The 20,225-nt window shown below is 31.1% G+C and overlaps 2 long non-coding RNA genes across 2 annotated transcripts; both read left to right on the top strand.

The window, feature by feature from the left end:
- The first annotated feature begins 987 nt into the window (after positions 1–987).
- On the top strand, positions 988–4,371 carry LOC149532642 (uncharacterized). Its single transcript, XR_016356946.1, has 2 exons — positions 988–1,124; positions 4,024–4,371. It is a non-coding gene; the product is annotated as an uncharacterized LOC149532642 (long non-coding RNA).
- An 8,107-nt stretch (positions 4,372–12,478) lies between these two features.
- Positions 12,479–12,827, top strand: LOC149532641 (uncharacterized). Its single transcript, XR_016356947.1, has 2 exons — positions 12,479–12,552; positions 12,636–12,827. It is a non-coding gene; the product is annotated as an uncharacterized LOC149532641 (long non-coding RNA).
- Positions 12,828–20,225: the final 7,398 nt, after the last annotated feature.

Genomic DNA, 20,225 nt, shown 5'->3' with positions numbered 1-20,225 from the left:
GTTCAGCATGGTGCGACACTTTAAAAAGTATCGCACGCCCATGCAAACTATGTCGTACAACACTGTAAAGTATCACACGGCTTCTTGAGAAATGTCGTATGACACTAGAAGAGTGTTGCACACCTTCTTGAGAAATGTTGTATGATGCTAAAAAGTGTCGCATGCCTTCTTGAGAAATGTCGTACGACACTGGAAGAGTGTCGCACGCCTTAAGGAGAAGTATCGCCCTCCCATAGTAAAAAGTGTCGCACGGTTTTTGTGAAAAACTTGCGCGTGCCATCAGCGGGCACTTTTCTTCATGATCCAATCTTTTTGAGAGTGGTTTTGGATACCTTTTTGGGCGTTCTTCGACCCTATGCTGTTGCATTTTGAATTCTGTCAGTTTCTCTTGAAATCGAGTTTTTGTGTTTCTGTTTTAGTCTCTTGGGGTTTAAAATATATCGTTTAAGTATAAGTTGAATTCAATTCCTTATACTTAAGATATATTTTAATATATGCGACAAATAGTTTGAGATAGGTTTCAGACCTCTCAGAGATAAGTTATGGATTCTAGGAAATTTCAGGGCTTCAAAAATCCAGACTTAGCCAATTTTCAGGATTTCAGGCTTAGCCAAATTTTGGGATTCTGCATATTACCCCAGCTTGGTGTTTTGTTGATGAGTGGTTGTTTCTTGTGCCCTCATCATGTGTGTTGTCCTTGTTGGCACTGGCTACGCAGGGACGAAAATACACCCGACCGTTTGGTTGCCGTCAGTGCATTTCCGTTAGCCTTGTCAATCATGGCAATGGCAGTCAATCAATGTCAAATCACTGCAACGTCAGCGCCGAAGTTTATTTGCTGTGCATTATGTGCTGCGAAAGTCAAATCTTTGGACAAAGTTATCAAATTTTTCGTGCCTGCCTTATGTGCTCTCCAAATTAATGTTCCATTAAACACTTCACCTATCTTTATTTATAGCGGGAGAAACAATCTTTTTTTATGGCGGGAGAAACAATCTATTTATTCTTGGCGGGTGAAACTGATGTTGCTGTCTGTAATGAATTTGGTGGCAATCTGGAGTGTGGAAAAGCACATCTGCAACTGCAATCTTCAAGCTTCGTCAGAGAGAAACTATCAATTTTTTGTGAGCAAAATTTCAGTAGCACACACACAGGTTAGTACAAAATATTTTCTTTAGAGGATTAATAGGATTGCACATATGCACATCTAGTTGTCTGCTAGTGCATTTAAATTATGGAATTGTTACATAAAATAATTGTAGGTTTTACAAATGTAAAATGCATATTGTTTTATGGAAAACCACACAATCTTGGTTATCTGTCGTTGTAAACCAAATTTTTTTTAGCAACCTAATGCAGATAAACCATAGACTAATGCAGATTAAAAAACCCACAAATTTTCTACGGCTAAATATTGTTTCTGCAATATAAATAATGCCTCTCAGTAGCCTCCAAATTTTTTAGCCGTAGAAACAATATTTATACTGCAGAAACAATATTTAGCCATAGAAAATTTGTGGAGACTGTAATTAAAAATCCTAATGCAGAGATTCGAACCCGTGCATAAAGAAACCCATTATATATATATATATATATATATATATATATATATATATATATATATATATATTTAAATAAAGAATATCAACATAAAAATTGAGAACCTATTTATTCTATTTTTTTATAAATTAAATAAATTAATTACCAACTAATTTAATTTTAAGATTATCCTCTATAAAATTCTTGACATATAATTTAAATTAAATGTATACATATATTAATATTATTTCTGAATTACAACTTTTATTTATATTATACTATATATCAAATTTATAATTGCTTATAAATTAATGTATTAATATAAATTTCAATATTGTATTTAAAATAATTTGAAATAAATAATTTAATGAATATTTATTATTTCAATTTAATGTAAACATATATTACAATATTTCTTAATTACCTTTATATTAAATTAAATTTTTAAAAAATTAGATCTAAGGACACAATAAATTTTGAAGCTTAATGATATACCATAACTTGCAATCTTACCATATACATCATGTGTCCTAGGCTTACATTACATGTCACTCATTATTAGATCACAAGATCAGAAAAATAGAACAAAACTTATTAGATCTACTTGTAATTCTATTTCTATTGTATTGAGGATATAATTCTATTTATATTATGTTGATAAAAATATTAATATCACATACACTTTACTATCTTTATAAAATTATCTTTTAGAAATCAATTTCTATATCAATGTAAAAATATACAATCTTACAAATAACCTTTTGAAACAAATTAAAATTTCCTCCATTATGCTACCCACATATGACTAAATCTAAATTGTGTTATTATGTTACCCATAATATCTAAAACCAAATCATTCTAAATAATAATAATAAATTGATCATTTTAATTTATATTCTTCTATTATTATGGTTATGTCACAATCAATTTGAATTTAAATAATACCTAACTTGTAATTTCAAGTATAACTATCCCACCATTTTTCTTAAGTTTGAGTTAACAAAATTTTAGAACAACAAAATGTAAAATAGGTCATTATGTCACTAACATACATCTAAAAGAAAACTATTCTAAATTATAAACAAAAACTATCAAATACCTTTATTTGTTTTAATCTTTAATTTTTCTTATTATGAAAGTCTTATTTTTCATATATAACTTAACTAAATTAATTTTTAGGTTAATTAGAGTACGATATGAATTGGCAAATAAAAAATATATTCTAAAATTTATAGGATCACTAATCTTGAGTTGACTAAATTTTGAAAACTACCTAATTAAATTGTGTCATGTTATCCACATATCTTAATCAAATTGTTCCAAATAATAAACAAAAAATCCATTGGATACTTTTATTTAATGTAATTTTTAATTATCTATTATAAAACTCATCTTTGTTTATATACCTTCCAAAAGTTTGATTTAATTATCCATTTTGTCACATGATGTCTTACATTCCTATAGGATTTTAAAGATATTTAAGATGTATATAATTTATACATCTATTTTACTTTCATAGACTTTTCTATCATGAGTATGATTTTAAGATGACTACTTCACAATCAATTCTTGAAATTTAGATAATACTTAACTTCAAATTTCAAGTACAATTATCTCCCCATTTTCCTTTCATTTTTATTGTAGGTATATATTGACTGATTCTAAATTGTGTTGTTATGTTATCCACAATATCTAAAATCAAACCATTCTAAATAATAATAATAAAATGATCATATTAATTTATGTTCTTCTATTATTATGGAACTTCATTAGACTTGTGTTCTATTTATCTAGAACAATTAAAGTGGGTCCTATCATCCATACATACATCTAGTTCCAAATTAATTTAGGTGTTGCACTAGAAAATTTTACTATAGAAGGTCAACCTTTAAAAATTAGATAATCTAGCACATAACAAAGCACTTAAATAGTTAATTAATGTGTTGAAGTATTTGCATAGGTATTTGATGTTGATTGGCCTTTTTTTATTAAGTATTTTACTTGAATATTTTATTAAGTATTTTAGTATACTTGAAAAGGGTATTAGCTTCACCTAGTGGGCCCATATTAGGAGTCACTCCCACTTGAATAATTATAGGGTTGTTTTTGTTTCATATATGCATTGGTCATGTTAGATTGCAACCATCCCACTCGAAGCCAAATAGGGACTTGATCCTAGGTCTACACCACCACAATAGTATCCATAGTCACATAACACATTCAAATGCATCCTTGTCCTACATTATTGAATCACTTATATCACCATAAAATCCTCATATAGATCCTCTTGCAATAACATCAAACAAACATTTCAACCATGGAATATGTCATTCTATTTTATTCTTGATATGATGGTGTTTATATGATTTTGATACTAGCCAAATATTTTGTTGAGGATATTAAGATATAGATATAATGGTATCACTATAAAAAAAATTGTACATATTTAAATAATATTTGACTAACAATATTAATATTATTCAGGATGGGTAGAAAGAATAAATGGGAATCACTTTTCAAGTTAGAAGTGCAAGATCTCCCGAACGAAGGAAGTCATTTCTCAAGTTTTGAACTTGAATGGACACCTATTGGAGACGATAGTAGCCAACAGATAGACCGGTGTGCTGCTATCCCTCTTGAGAGATTGCCTCACTTTGTGAAAGGAGAAGGTTTATTGGATAGTACAGAAACAATATTTATTTAGCCGTAGAAAATTTATGGAGAATAATTTGACAGAACCTAATGACCATGACACAAAGATGTATTCAAGGTTTGCCTAGATTTAATAATTTTTTTAAGAATGTCAATTTATTCATTTATTTTATTGATTAATATATATATTTTTGTACATGTATAAACAGTTATCAATGTGCTTTTGGACTAGTAGATAGAAGAAATGCACCAAAAACTAAAGAAAGAATACATAGGTTTACTCAAAAAAGGGGTTGTCAAACCCACTTTAATGTTAGGGTAATGTATGGTAGACCTAATGTTGCAATAATTACATATAATGAATTTAGCCATCAGGATGTTCATGGTGAATTTTGTCATGGAAAGGATGACCTTTTTGGTAATCCAAGAACTAGTGTTGCACCAAGGTTATCAAATGAGTGCAAATCATACATTGAATCATACAATATACATTTAAATAATTTTTATTTTTATTTTATAAATAATATTAAATTTTAATTATACATGATTTATAGTTTAGATCTATTGTATACTATTTAATGTAATAGTTAGATTAATTCAAATTAAATATTTAGTGCATATAAAGTTTAAATTTTAGTGCTATAATAAGGTTTAAATTTTCTCTAATTTGGAAATGCCTCTTGGCTTTGGTATATATATTACATATCTTGTGTTTGTTTTTTTTTCTTGTTGCTTTGTTCATTGCGAGTGAGCGTTCAAGCATAAACGAAAGGTACAACAGAGAAAAATGCGTTGCAAGGATTACTAGGTATTTTGCTGGATCTCTATAACATTTGGATTTGGAACTAAAATGAACATCTCATGTGTTTGGCTTGAGTGTTTTTACATGCTTTCATAGATTCACACTTCATTTGGTGCTTTAAAATTGGATCTAGATTTTATTTCACGCATATATGTTTCACATAGTAATTAGGCCCTATGAACACTATTTGGGAGATCTTGAGAGATCGAGCTTCATTCGCTTGCTTTACATGCGAAGCTCCTCTTGATGACGGATCCCCTTGTAGGTAGGGAAGGATATTTGTCATTGTCTCACTATTCTGCTTGGGTTTGTCCTCAACATCCATTAGTACTTTCTCTTTTGAGACTAGTGGTGTTTGTTGTTGGATTTTTCAAAAAGTTAGTGGGGTGATTTCAAATTAGCGTGTCAAAAAATTGTGTTTGCTATGTTTGGGTAAGGTGAAGAGGCTAGAGGAGTATTCTCTGTTCCCTTTTGGGCACATCAAAAACTTGGAACCCTTGAATCCAAACCAAGTCCCCATGTGGTAAGATTTTGTGAGCCTTTCTTGATTAGAGAGGGTTAAACCGTAGTGGACATTCCCTTTATTGGGTCAACCAGGTGGATGGTACCTCAAGCGGTAATAGCCATTTTTGACGTGGTAGTAGCAACCGCTATATAAATGTCCTTGTGGGGGAAATCCTCACGAGTGTAGTCTTTTGTTGGGTTGTCGGATCTCCTCAGTATCTCTGATTGATTAAATTCTCAGAATATGTCAAAACCCTGGTACACCAGGATTGGATTTCGCCCACTCTAGATTGCAAAAGCTGCAGAGTTGACCATTACTAAGAACCTTAGTGCTGCCAAATTTTCTTTTTTAAGACTATGTGCATGATTGAAAAATATTTTGAGAACATACATAGTAGTGGTTCTAGGGATTAGATTTATACTACGACACTATTTTTGTTCATGCGCAAGGTTGCTTTGTCCCTTGCCCATTGCTTGTAGACGTTTGCTTGAAATCCCTGATTGTTGTTCTATGTGCCTGATTATTATTTATAAATTTGAAATTGATCTTAGTTTTTTTTTTAATTGATAAACGGCCAAGGCCATGATATTTTTATTAATAACATAAGTAAATACAACTTTCTCCATTCAAACGGGCACTGGTAGGAAAGAACGGAGAAGAAAACCTCCACTCTTGCCCGGGACAAAAGTCCTATATTATTACATCTTATAAAAGAGGCATACCCCAGTGACCTACGTACTAGCTATTTAATATCATTAATATCAATACAGGTAGAACTCTTTACAATTTATACCAACCATTTTACAGGAAATAGTTATTTTATGAAAGAGGTCCACCTCTTTACTTCCAGTTCCATATCAATGCTTTTGTCTTCAGAATGATCAGTAACCTACAACCTACAACACAATATCCCTACCACAGAAACTATCCAACAACTAACCACCATATGATGCTAGAACACATATCTACACCTTTTCCTCATAATTTGCTGATAAGACTCCGACATTTAGTCATAAAGTTCCAACATTCCGATCCTTTAGGGAGACTATCCATTCTAAACAGGGATTCCGGGTTTGAAGGGTTGAGATATTTGTTAAATAAGATTTTAGCCCATTTTTTATCAGATTCTTTGTATAATCTCCGAATTAATTTTTCCCCCGAGGTGTCATTTTGCCATTGAGGTTTTTTAATACCTAAGCCCCCATATTCTTTGGATTTACATATGTTATCCCATTTTATAAGTGCTAGCTTCTTATCTTCTTCTTTATCTTTCCATAAGAAGTTCCTCAATGTGGATTCAAATGACGAAGACATCCAATTAGAAAGGGGCAAATAGGCCATAGGAAATATTGGAATGGCTGAGAGAACTGATCTTATCTTAGTGATTTTACTTGCCTTAGATAGCCATTTATTTTTCCAATTCTCAATCCGTTTATCTATTTTTTCAATTATGTCCTTCCAAATTTGCAGTGTTTTGTGCCTTTCTCTAAAGAGATTCCTAGATATTTGCAAGGAAACAGGCCCTTTTTAAAACCCATGATCCTACATATCGAATTTTCCATTTCTGTACTGGTATTCAAAAAGAAAATCTCTGATTTTTCTTTGTTCACTTTTTGTCCAGATGCATCCATATAGGTTTGCAAGATATTTTTATATCCCACAACCTCTTAGATTGAACTTTTACCTGGTAGGATGGTATCATCTGCATACTGTTGATGAGTTATATTAGGGACATTTCTAGTTACAGAAATACTTGAAATCTTTAAACTAATTAGCCAAATATTGTATAGAATGAGTAGGGGATTGAAATGAGAATCACTCATTTGATTATATGTCCAAGACATTCCAAAAAAAGGAAATCTTTTTTTAATGAATGATCTTGAATGGACACCTATCGGAAATGAAAATATCCAGGAGCTTGACTTATGCGCTGCTATCCCTCTTGGGAGACTTGCTCACTTTATCAAAGGAGAAGGTATATTGCAGGAAGGCATAGAGACAACATTTCTATGTAAAGCTCATAGAGAGCCCAAATTTGAAAACCCTACTGACCATAGTACCATAATGATTTCAAAGTATGCTTAACATTTTCCATATAATTAAGCATGTCACACACACACACACACACACACAATTTATCATGTTGATTAATATATTGTTTTCTACATGTCCTTAAATAGATATCATTGTGCTTTTGGGCCCAAGGATAATAGAAAAAAACCTAAAGACATTAAAAAGGTGAAAATGATACAAAAGTTTATACAAAAAAGGGGTTGCCAAATGAAAATAATTAGAGCATAATAAAACATGACAAATGAAAATATATACAAAGTTTATTCCAAAAGCTTTTTAACTATTTCATTTTGACACATGTTGGTATATTTACATCCATGTAGAATTACTAAGATACTTAAGATATATATAAATTTTACATCCATTCTACTTTCATAAATTTGTACTTCCTTGAAGTAAGAAATGGAATTGAATACCTATGTTTTCATAAAGTTTTGGTTTTATTTAGAATCATCTTGGTATTTTTTTTAAATCTTCAAATTACATTTACTTTTGCGTACTTCAAAAAAGTCATGTATTAATTTTAAAAAGTTCAAAATTTTGTGAAAAATACAATAACTAGTTATTTATTTTAACTTATACTTGAAAAAGGTATTAGCTTTGCCTAGTGGGGCCAATGTCGTCTCTCTTTTTAGTCCACACTTATACTAAGAAAATTATTCTTTTGTCTACGATCTATATTAACATGCTTTTATGAACATTTATATCTCTTGGGCACCATCACATATAGTATCCATACTCATATGGAATCTACAAAAATATTTATGTCATACATTAGGGAATCACTTATGCCATCATAACATCTTCATATATCTCTTGCAATAAAAATAAAAAAACATTTCAATCATGGGATATGTCATTCTATTTTTTTGTTGATAGGTTGTCACTAACAATATTAAAAAATTTCAGGATGGGTAGAAAGAATAAGTGGGAATCACTTATCAAGTTAGATGTGCAAGACATCCCAAATGAAGGAAGTCATTTCTCAAGTTGTGAACTTGAATAGAAACTTATTGGAGATGATCGGTGTGCTGCTATGCCTCTTGAGAGGCTCCCTCACTTTGTCAAAGGGGAAGGTTTATTGGATAGTACTGAAACAACATTTATACGTAAAAGGATTTTGGAGAATAATTTGATAGAACCTACTAATCAAGCCACAAAGATGTATTCAAGGTTTGTCTAGCTTTATAAATTGATTAAGCATGTCACTTTTTTTTTATATCCATTAACTTATATTTTTTCACATGTTTAAACAGTTATCATTGTGCTTTTGGGCCAGAAGATAAAAGAAATGCACCAAAAAGCAAGGAAAGAAGTCACAATTTTACTCAAAAAAGGGGTTGTCAAACTCATTTTATTGTTAAGGTTATGTATGGTAGACCAGATGTTGCAATAATTATATATAATGAATTTAGTCATCAAGATGCCAATGGTGAATTTTGTCATGGAAAAAATGACCCTTCTAGTGATCCAAGGAGTAGTTTTGCACCAAGGTTATCAACTGAATGTAAATCATATATTGAATCCTTACTATTGATGGGCATAAGGATTGACACAATATGTGAACGACATTACTTAGATTTTGGTTTGACAAAGTTGATGAATAAGAGGGATACTTGTTTGCTAAGAAAGGATGTGTTAAATGCATGGAAACGAGTAAGTTCCCTACATTCACAAAAAAATGAGGATGATGCAAAAAGTGTATGTTTGTGGCATATAGAGGAGAAAGAGAACTTCTTTTTTTATAAAACACCAAAAAATAAAGAAAATATTCCATTTATCATAGGCATCCAAACACCATGGATGCAAGAGATGATGGTGAAACATTCACATGATTCAATTATTGCGATGGAGTCCACATTCTCAACAAACAAATACTGTGTGAGTAGAACGATTTTAATTTTATTTATGGATTTTAATTTAGCCATTAGTTTTATTTGTCTAAAAAATTAATATATCGTTGTTTTTTTCATGCGTAGTATCAACTTTATACTTTGCTTGTATTTGATGAACAAGAAGCCGATGTACCGGTTGCATGGGCCATATCCTCAAGAAATAAAGTTGAGGATATAAATGAATGGCTAATAGAGATTTATAAAAGAGGGAAACAATATAGAGAAGATTGGCATGTCAACACATTCATGACAGATGATGCTAGCGCCGAGATTGAAGCAATAAGGTTTTCTCCAACCTTAGTTTATAGTTAGAAGAATGCAAATTTTTAATGTTTAGTTTATACAGATATATGTTTTCCAATTTTTAGCATAAACAAGTTTCAATTTAAGAATTTTTTTTTAGAATACTACTTATGAACTTTGATAATAAATTATCTTGTAGATTATCCTTTAAGTGTCGAGTCTTGTTATGCATTTGGCATGTGCGTAGGGCGTGGCTGAAGAATGTGTACAAGTAAGTACATATTTTATTAAAATATATGAAAAATCACATACATAACATCATAACTCTATATTGTTGTATATAATCCAGATTTGTTAAAAATAAGATGTTGGAACAAGAATATTTGGTAGACTGGGTGAGATAATGTATGCAATGCATGAAAATGAAGATGCCATTACTGATTTGACAATGAAGTTCATAGAGGAATTCAAAGAAGAGAAGGAATTCATTAATTACTTTCAGAATTATTGGTGCCATGATGAGAGTCGCGTTGGTACGACCATCAAGATTATCTTTTATATTTTATTATGAATTTATATAATTTAAATTAATTATTCTATATGCTAAGATGTCATGTTTGTTTTTCTAGCGATGTGGGCAAAAAACTTTCGAAGCTTCCCTCATGCAAATCAAGAAACTAATGCTTCGATAGAGTCATATCACTCCCACATCAAGAGTCAACATCTAAGTGATCATTCTAGGAAAGGCACAAGAAGAATGGATTGGCTCATCTATACACTTCTTCATAGGGTAGAGCCATTCTATAAAAATAAAAGATATTTGCAACAATCTGGATTTTTAACCAACTTCAAAAAGGAAAGATATTACATAACTGCATTAGAAAGATCAAAATTAATACCAGATGCTGATTGCTATCAAGATGACCAGCTACCAAACACATATAAAGTTAGAAGTCAAACTATTCCAGCAAAATGGTATTTTGTAAGGAATTTTGGACAAAATTTACATGTATGTGATTGTGAATGGGCAAAAAGAGGAAACACATGCAAGCATGTGTTGAAGATCTTATATATTCTAAAGAGAAACACACACGATAAAGTTGTTGGTAAGTATCATTTAAAATCTAGCATTAATTTATTTACATTTTATTAAAAAAAATCTATGTTAACTATATTAGTCTCATTTAAAATTATAGAAGCTTCTACTCCATTGGTCGTTGATGATGAGGAAGTCATAGGAAGATCGAGTCATGACATTAATGTCATTGGTAATGATCAATATGATCTCTATAGTTAAATATTAAATGATTTTATGATTCTCAACATTAATTACGTAATATTTCAATTGTAGATGGTTGTATACTTTCTGAAAATCAAGATGTGCTTGAGGTTAACATTGGTGAAGGTGACAAAACTGGTAAATTTCAAAACTATCATTTTTAATGAAATTTCAATATTTATCACTAATTTTGACTTTGTCATTACATTTGTATTGCAGATAGTTGGAATTTATCTACTACTATCAATGATAAGTTTCAAAAATCTGTTGATTATTTAAATTCATTGCTGAAAAATTTACCAACTAGTGATTATGACAAAGACATCTTTAGTCAATCTGTTGACAAATTTAGAGAAATTCATTCATCTCTTGCTTCATCTTCCAAATTTAAACCAATCCCTGGCTCAGATAACATATCTATGAGATGAATAAGACCATGGTTTAGTCCAAGTAAAATGAAAAAAAGTCGTTCCATTCACAAAAAGTGCAAATCCCTCTCTAGAAACTTAAATAGTAGAGTTGAGGAGAATAAAAATTTCCAGTTCCCCTCTATAGGATGCAAAAAGAAAAAGAAAAAGGTCACAAATCGCTCAAATATAGCTATTCAAGAAGAAAGAGATATTATTAGGCAACAAGGTGAGTGTATTTTTAAGAAAAAGTATTTTTGTAATTACATAGCAATAATTCTTATTTTCATTTCATGTATTAATCATATGTCATTGTAGGTTTGGGTGATCGAGAAAGTATTCCACGACGTCAATTACCTTTCTCCATTGATCTAAACCATACAACAATTGGTGAAGTGAAGTTTCCAAATGGTAAGCTTTTAGCTATTAAGTCTCTTTGTTACTTTTATAATAAAATACTCGGTTCATAGTTCTAACCACTTCTTTATGTACAAGATACAATTATTAGAGATCAACCGTCAATGACCAATACTATCCCTGTCCATACCTTTGAACAAGTTATTGTAGGTAGATAGTAATTTTAATATTGTTTAGATTATTTACATTAATTAATTTTATACTTGAACATTTTATATAAGTTAAAATGTTAAATATAAGTTTTTTATGTAGATTTGGACGATCAACAAGATGCTCAACAACTTACGTTGCCCTTCTCTATTGATCTTAACCAAACATTAACAACAATGGATGTGATAAATACTAGACAAGGTAATGACATTATATAAATCAATGAATTATGAGTCTTTAGTTTGTAAATTTATTTTGCCAAAGTTTACATACGAAATGTTCATATTATTGCAGGATTAGATGATGAACAAAAAAATCAAGAATATATGCAACTAGATTCCATTGAATCTAATCAGGCATCAACAAAAAATGATGCAACAGAAGCCAGATATGGTAATGAAGTTATGAAATAAACATAATTATGAGTATTAAATTGACAACCATATTTTAAATTTGTTGATGATATATATTAAATGTTAATGCTTTTTTTGAATTAGATGATCAACAAAAAATTCAAAAAAGCATGCAACCATACTTTATTGATCTTAATCAAACAATAGCAAGAACGAACACAATGCAAAGTAGAGATGGTAAGGAAAATAAGAAATGAACTTCAATCAATTGTGTCTTTAGTTTGAAAATAAATTTTATTATTAACACAATATATTTGCAGGTGTTGATGATGTTTATATGGAGGATGGTGATCAACACTTTTTTGTAAATTTATCAAAGTGATAAAATTGGTTCTAATTAGAAGAGAGGTCAATATAAGTCAAGACTAAGAGCTTCATTATGAAGGATTTTCAAAACATATTGTATTATTTTATCATCCAAATATTACATCCTTGATTTTGTGCTTTTACAAGGGATTTGATTTTGTCTCGTAGTGAAAGCATTATGATGCTTTGAGTTATATTTTGGTAAAATAGTTGTTCATCATCTTCATATATTTATGTTGTCTTGAACTTTGCATGTGTTATTTGATTAAAGTTAGCATGTAACGTTTGATCCAACTTTAGTATTGCAATAACACAAATGTTGAAATAACATATATGTGTATGGTTATGAATAACATGGTCAAATTAAGCAATTTTTTTGTAACATTTTATATGGTTAAGAATCACATAATTTTTCTCATTCTTACTTAGAAGAAAATAAGATGACAAGATATAGAATATATAAAATGAAATGATTAAGTAGGTTAACTGTCTAAGAAATTATATTCAACATGGTTGTCTTATGAATTATTTTATACAAAAAATTGATACTTGATAAGTAGGAGATCATTTCGATCGAGGAAACTCTGTAATTAAGTGCACTCAAGCTGGAGTAGTACTAGGATGGGTGATCTCTCAGAAAGTCTTGGTGCTTCACCCCTATGAGCATCACCTAGATCCAATGAGTGCTAAGTGTTACATTTATACTCATGAGAGATGGATTCATGTTGAATCACTACTCATGAAACATGGGTCAATGAGTTTGACTCAAAATCACACACTTAAATCTTGAGAGGAATATCAGAAATTGATACTTGCTTAGTTTGTTGTCATTAAATAAGTTTAATAAATACTTTACAATTATATTAAATCATATTACTTTACAATTATATTTTTAAAATTAAAACTAATAAAATTAATTATTATTCCTTTTATATTAAAGTAATATTATATATAATTTAAATTTTTGATAAATATATTAATTAATATTTTTATCTAAATAATTTAAATTTTTTATAAATTTGTCAAAATATTTTTTATCTTATTTATTTAAGAATAATAATTTTTTTTGCTATCTATAATATTTAATAATCTTATTTTTTAAACTAAAACTAATGAAATCAATTATTATTTCTTATAAGACTAAAATGATGTTATATATGAAATTAAATTTATGAATATTAAATAAGATTATTTTATTTCTGTTTAATTAAAAGCTCATAAATTAACCCATCACGAGTATGAGAATCACCAACACTAAATATTGCACTACATAGGAAATGACCTACCATACTTCTTCGTCATCTAACTTGAAGAGTTGGTGACACTTTTATCAATATACTCTTATTAGAAATCACATGTAATACCAAATAAGCTTGCCATCCTAAAAATGAATATGCACCAAATAAGCACCATTGTATTAAAATTGAATGGGCACCACTATGTCAAAATCACACCAATGCACAAATTTCTACTTGAATAAAACCTCGTTGATCCTAGAAAAGGAGGAGACGAAGATATACATAATGATCAACCCTAGATGTAGAACAAGTGGCCATAGTAAGGAGGACAACAAATATGAACAAGATCAAGGAGATTAATAAGAATCTTTGAAGGTATATATGTACCCGCAAATGTAGTATGAAAAACAAAAATTGGAATAAAAGGTTGGGAGTCCCCAACTAAGTTGCAACTACTTTGAAAATTACTAGAGCACTGACACTGGAATGCGTGGATATCAATCCAATTACAAGAATCACTACACATCTCCATCCAAAGATCTAATCAAAATACTACACCCTTAGGAAATGGTGAGAATTGACACAATTTTGAGTTAGATTTACATCATTTATAATTATTTTTTATATGTCCTGATAATAACCTAAGACAAGACTATCAAGACTTGAAACCAAAATACATCTATAGAATCGTGTTCATTGGTAAATGGCAAAGACATAACAATTGATATAATGCATAAAAGTAAAAAAATAAAAGCATACATATAAAATTTTGTACATATAATAATAATTAATGGATAAATATTTATAAGACATTATACATCACATTATAATAATAGTAATAAAATGTCCGCTCAAATCTCTATATGTTAAAGAAAAATTTACATTAATGAATCCTACAAATAAACAACTCAAACGACTTACAAAGTCAATATTCATTTAAAGAAAATAAAAAAAAGTAAATGTTCAACTATTATCATTAAATTGGTCACATTTAAAAGAAATTCCATTATTGAATCGAATCGAAAACACTCTAATTGACTTAAAAATTGTGGATATCTTTGGTAGAGAAACTAGTTCTCTAACCAATGGGCAACATGGGAGAAGATTCAACAATGGCCGGCTCTTAGTCACATCACACATTAAATACAAAGAGCAATTGACTGCAATGTGATGGTGATTTCAAGACACTGACACCTTTCCTCCGCTGTTCAACTGCTTTGAAATTTGCAATTTCTTTTCGTGATGATTGACGAGGCTGACAGAAATGCACTGACGGTAACCAAATGACCGGGTGCATTTTCGTCCCTGTGTAGCCAGTGCCGTCCTTGTTGGCTTTGGTTGTGTGTGTCAGTTTGGTAGTGGCGTTTGGAGATTCGTTGGTTGCCGAGATTGTGTTGAAGTCTTCCATTGCGATCTTTGTGATCCCTGTATGATGTTGTCTTGTGCATTCATACTTGTAAAAAAAAAAAAATCTTGGCTTGATTTGAATCCTTGATTCCAAGGATCTCCGGGCGGGGCATTACAAGTAAAGTAGCATATAGGAAAAAACTAATTCAAAGATTCATCAGGGCAACTCTCTTCTACAATTTCACAAATCCTGGATGGTGCGAGGCATGTAGAAGTCTGAATCAGAATTGAATGCTGAGAAGCAAAACTTAGATTCCATAGTGTAAACATCCTCAGTAGAGGAAATTTTTGTAAATAAGGTTGCCATGAATTTAGTAGCAAAAGCATTAAAATTAATTGAATAAAATTGGTTTATTTGTGTGTTATATGTACTCACAAAACTCTTTTAATTTTTTGTAGGACACTTAAAAATATGAATACAATAAATTGACACAAAATTTTGTAAAATCATAGGTTAAACTAGTAAACAAAAAAAATGAATAGCAACAAGAATGTTGCAAATCATGACATGGTCCTTGAAAACACGCAATCATCCACTGATTTGTTACTTCAGATTTTGCAAGAAATGCAACTGAAGTTAGATAATATGGAAAGGAGAATGAATGAAATGGCAGCCTAGATAGGGCATAACCAAGAGGAAATTTAGTCATCACCTCCTCTCAGAACAGAGATAGAAGTCTCCAAATACAACATGAAAACTTCTTCACCCACTCAAACTGAAAAACAAAAGAAACAAGAAATAGTGACTAATTTGTCAACAGATATTAAGAAAATCAAACCATCCAAATCTGCCAGTTCTAAATTTGGAGAGGATGCAGAAGCTTGGTTAACTATAATGGAACAACATTTTGAAATTAGGAACTTTTCAGAAACCTCAAAAGCGGTTTGGGGTATATACCACTTTACTGGAGAAGCTACTACATGGTGGGGAAACACCAAAGTTGAACAAAACATTAAAACAATAGAAATTACCTAAGAAAAAATTGTAACCATTTTTTAGGAATCGTTGGTTACCCCAAACCTTTTATGACCAAAAATTACTAGATTTCCAAAAACATAAAGCAAGGAGACATGAGTGTACACAAGTACTGGGAGAAATTTACCCGACTATTGAAGTATGTAAAACCATATCAACAAGATAGAAATTGAAAGGTGAGGAAATTCATTATGAGACTAAATAATAGAATAGGAGGAGCAGTTGATGTTCTCACTCCTCAAACCATGGAAGAAGCTTTAGAGAAGGTTGTCTGACAATAATACAAAATCAAAAGAGATGACTCCATTCAGGATAATAAAAGGAAAACAATCTGGAATACAAATGGTGCAGATATTGAATCTTAGAAGAAACAATATAAGGATTACAAGTATAGGAAGCCATAATAAAAAGGAAATGGAATCAAGGATTTCAAAAGTAATTTCAGTACAATTAAAAATAATAAGAGCAATGAAAAGAACGGGCCACTTTCAGGATGTTACAATTGTGGGGGAGATCATTATGCTAGTAAATGCCTCGTCAAACCCAACACCAATCAGTTGCTCCAACCACCTCTTCCACAATAGCAACATGTTTATAAGCAAAGAATCCATGCAGCCTTGGATGATAGACAAACAAAATAATAGATAGGCCCGATTGAAACTCCGAGAAAGATCTACAGGAACCCTGTCTCTATTTTAATTGATACCGGAGCTTCTGAATGTTTTATATCACTTAAACTATAAAGTAAATTTTCAAAGAGATCTAGTTTTATGGAAAAACCATGGATAGTTGAGTATGCAAACTAGTCAAGGGCTAAGCTAGAGTAGTGTCTGTTTGAGGCTTAGATTGATTTTCCAAATTTCTCCACTAAATTGAATTTGTATGTGACACCTCTTGGGTCTTACGACACTGTTATAGGCATTAATTGGCTCAGTGAGCATAAGGCAAAGAAGGTGAATTTTCTTGCCAAAACTATAGATTGTTTGGATGACCAAGGAAAACCTACAAGCATTATAGGAATTAAACATGAAATTAAATCAAAACAAATATCTGCCATGCAACTTAAGACATATGGAAGAAAGGGATGTGAGATTTTTGCAGTAAGAGTTGAAGACATGAGAGATCCTATAAACACCACTTATGGAGATGACTACATTTTTGAAGATGGGGAAATCAGAGAAAAGTTAAAGGAATCTTTTGAAGAAAAATATCCCTACCTAAAGAATTACTAGGATGTGTTTTCTGAAGAACTCCATAGTTTACCACCATCTCGAGTCTTTGATTTTACCATGGATTTGATACTAGGAGCAAAACCCATTTCTTGGGCACCATATCAAATGACCACCACAGAACTAATGGAGTTGCAAATACAATTGCAAGATATGTTAAACAAGAAACTAATTTGTCCTAGTGCTTCACCATGGGGAGCCCTGGTATTTTTTGTTAGGAAGAAGGACAAAACCATGTGATTATGCATAGATTACAGAATGCTCAATAAGGTTACTATCAAGAACCGATATCCACTTCCTAGAATCAATGATCTCTTTGATCAAATGAAAGGCGCAACAGTATTTTCAAAGATTGATTTGAAGTTAGGGTATCACCAGCTTCGTATTAAGGATGAAGATATTCACAAAACTGCATTTAGAACTAAGAATGGGAATTATGAATTCATAGTGTTACCTTTTGTGTTAACCAATGCTCTAGTAGCCTTTATGAACTTAATGAATAGCATATTCCAAGATTTCCTAGATAAGTTTGTACTAGTCTTCATAAATGATATTCTAATATATTTAAAGAATAAAGAAGAACATCAAGAACATCTGGAAAAAGTCTTACAAAGGTTAAGAGAACATTAATTATATGGAAAATTTTCTAAGTGCACTTTCTACCAAAAGGAAATTCAGTATTTAGGGCACATTATATCAGCTCAGGGAATAGCTGTAGATCAGTCAAAAATTAAAACAATTAAGGAATGGCCTATACCTAAAAATGTGACAAAAGTTAGAAGTTTTATGAGATTGGCTGGGTTCTATAAGAAGTTTGTTAGGAATTTCTCCAAGATAGCTTACCCAATTACATCACTTCAGAGAAAAGGAAGGAAGTTTGCATGGACGGAAAAATGTCAATCAACTTTTGAATACTTGAAGGAAAAGTTAACCACAATGCCCATATTAAGAGTACCTAACCCACAAAAGAAATTCATTGTTATAAAGTTGATGCATCGGGAGGAGTATGAGGTATGCTAATGCAAGATGAGCAGGTAATTGCATACGAATCTAGGAAATTGAAAACTATGAGCAAAATTACGCCCCTCATGATCTTGAATTAGCAACTATTGTTCATGCTCTTCAAATGTAGACACATTATTTCATTGGGAAAACTTTTGATTTACAATCCAACCATCAGAACCTAAAATAAATTTAACCCAACCAAATCTAAATGCTAGACAAAGAAGATGACTGGAATTTTTAGCAGACTATGAATTTGAGACAAGTTACATCAAAGGCAAGGAAAACAAAGTGGCAGATGCCTTAAGCAGGAGGAGACACATTTCTGCAATGGCTACTATAAATTTTAGATTAAAGGACTAGATTTTACAGCATTTAGAGCATGATGAATTTTATGTAGAGATTAGCCTAGCTCTCATTAGAGACCCACAAGATCCAATTGTTAAGATATCATAATAGGATTTATGTACCAACAAAACTGAACTTTGAAGAATGATTCTGGAAGAATCTCATTCAACTCCATATTTAGGACACCCTAGAGTAACTAAAATGTTGTCAAATATAAAACCTTTATATTTTTGGAAAGGAATGAAAAGGGAGGTAACAAAATTTGTGGTAGGATGCTTAGAATGTCAGAGTAAAAGAACATCGATACCCAGCCGATCTTTTGCACCCAAATGAGGTATCATAATGGAAATGGTAGATAATTTCCATAGATTTTGTGCAAGGATTACCAATGACACAGAATAGACACAATACCATTCTAGTAGTAGTAGATAGATTAATGAAAGTTGCTCATTTTATACCAGGAAATCTAACTGATGGAGCACCAAAAATTGCTCATAAATTCATAAAAGAAATTTTTAGATTGCATGGAGTTCCAGAGAAAATTATTTCATACAGGGATGCTCGGATAAATTCTAGATTTTGGCAAACAGTATTTTCAACACTAGGTACTAAAAAAAACATCAGTTCAACTTATCATTCTAAGATAGATGGTCAAATAGAAAGAGTAAACCAAGTATTAGAAGATCTTTTGAGAGTTTACTATATGGATCGACAATATTAGTGGGAAACATATTTACTTTTAGTAAAATTTTCTTATAACAATTCCTACCAATTCACCATTAAAATGGCCCCCTTTGAGGCTCTATATGGCCACAAATGTAGAACTTCTATAAGTTGGAATCAATTGGAAGATAGAATTATTGTTGGGCTTGAAATGCTTAAGGAAATGGAAGAACAGATAATCCAAATTCATCAGAGATTGAAAGAGGCTAATGACAGACAGAAAAGTTATGCAGATACAAAAAGAACACCTAGGGAATTTTCAGTGGGAGAAAAGGTGTTATTAAGAGTAAAACCTCAAAAAAGTACTATCAAGTTTGGTAAGAATGCCAAGTTAGCCCCAAGGTATGTGGGACCCTTTGAAATATTGGAAGTTGTGAACCCAGTAGCCTACAAAATTGCCTTACCACCCACTAGCCCTTGCAAGGATGCATGACATCTTCCATGTGTCATATCTTAAGAAATACATTACTCGTCATGATCATATAATTGATTGGAACCTATTATAGGTGCAAGAACCAGGGGTGGTGAAAATAGAACCACTCAGAATACCCAAGGTGCGGAAGCTACACTTATGAAATCGAGAGGTGACTCAATGCAAGGTCCAATGGGATCAATAAGAGG

Source organism: Cupressus sempervirens, chromosome 10 (assembly GCF_028749045.1).
Source record: "Cupressus sempervirens isolate cs-2001-9-10 chromosome 10, ASM2874904v1, whole genome shotgun sequence".
In the NCBI taxonomy this organism is placed as follows: domain Eukaryota; kingdom Viridiplantae; phylum Streptophyta; class Pinopsida; order Cupressales; family Cupressaceae; genus Cupressus; species Cupressus sempervirens.
This window is presented reverse-complemented; position numbering and strand designations above follow the sequence as displayed.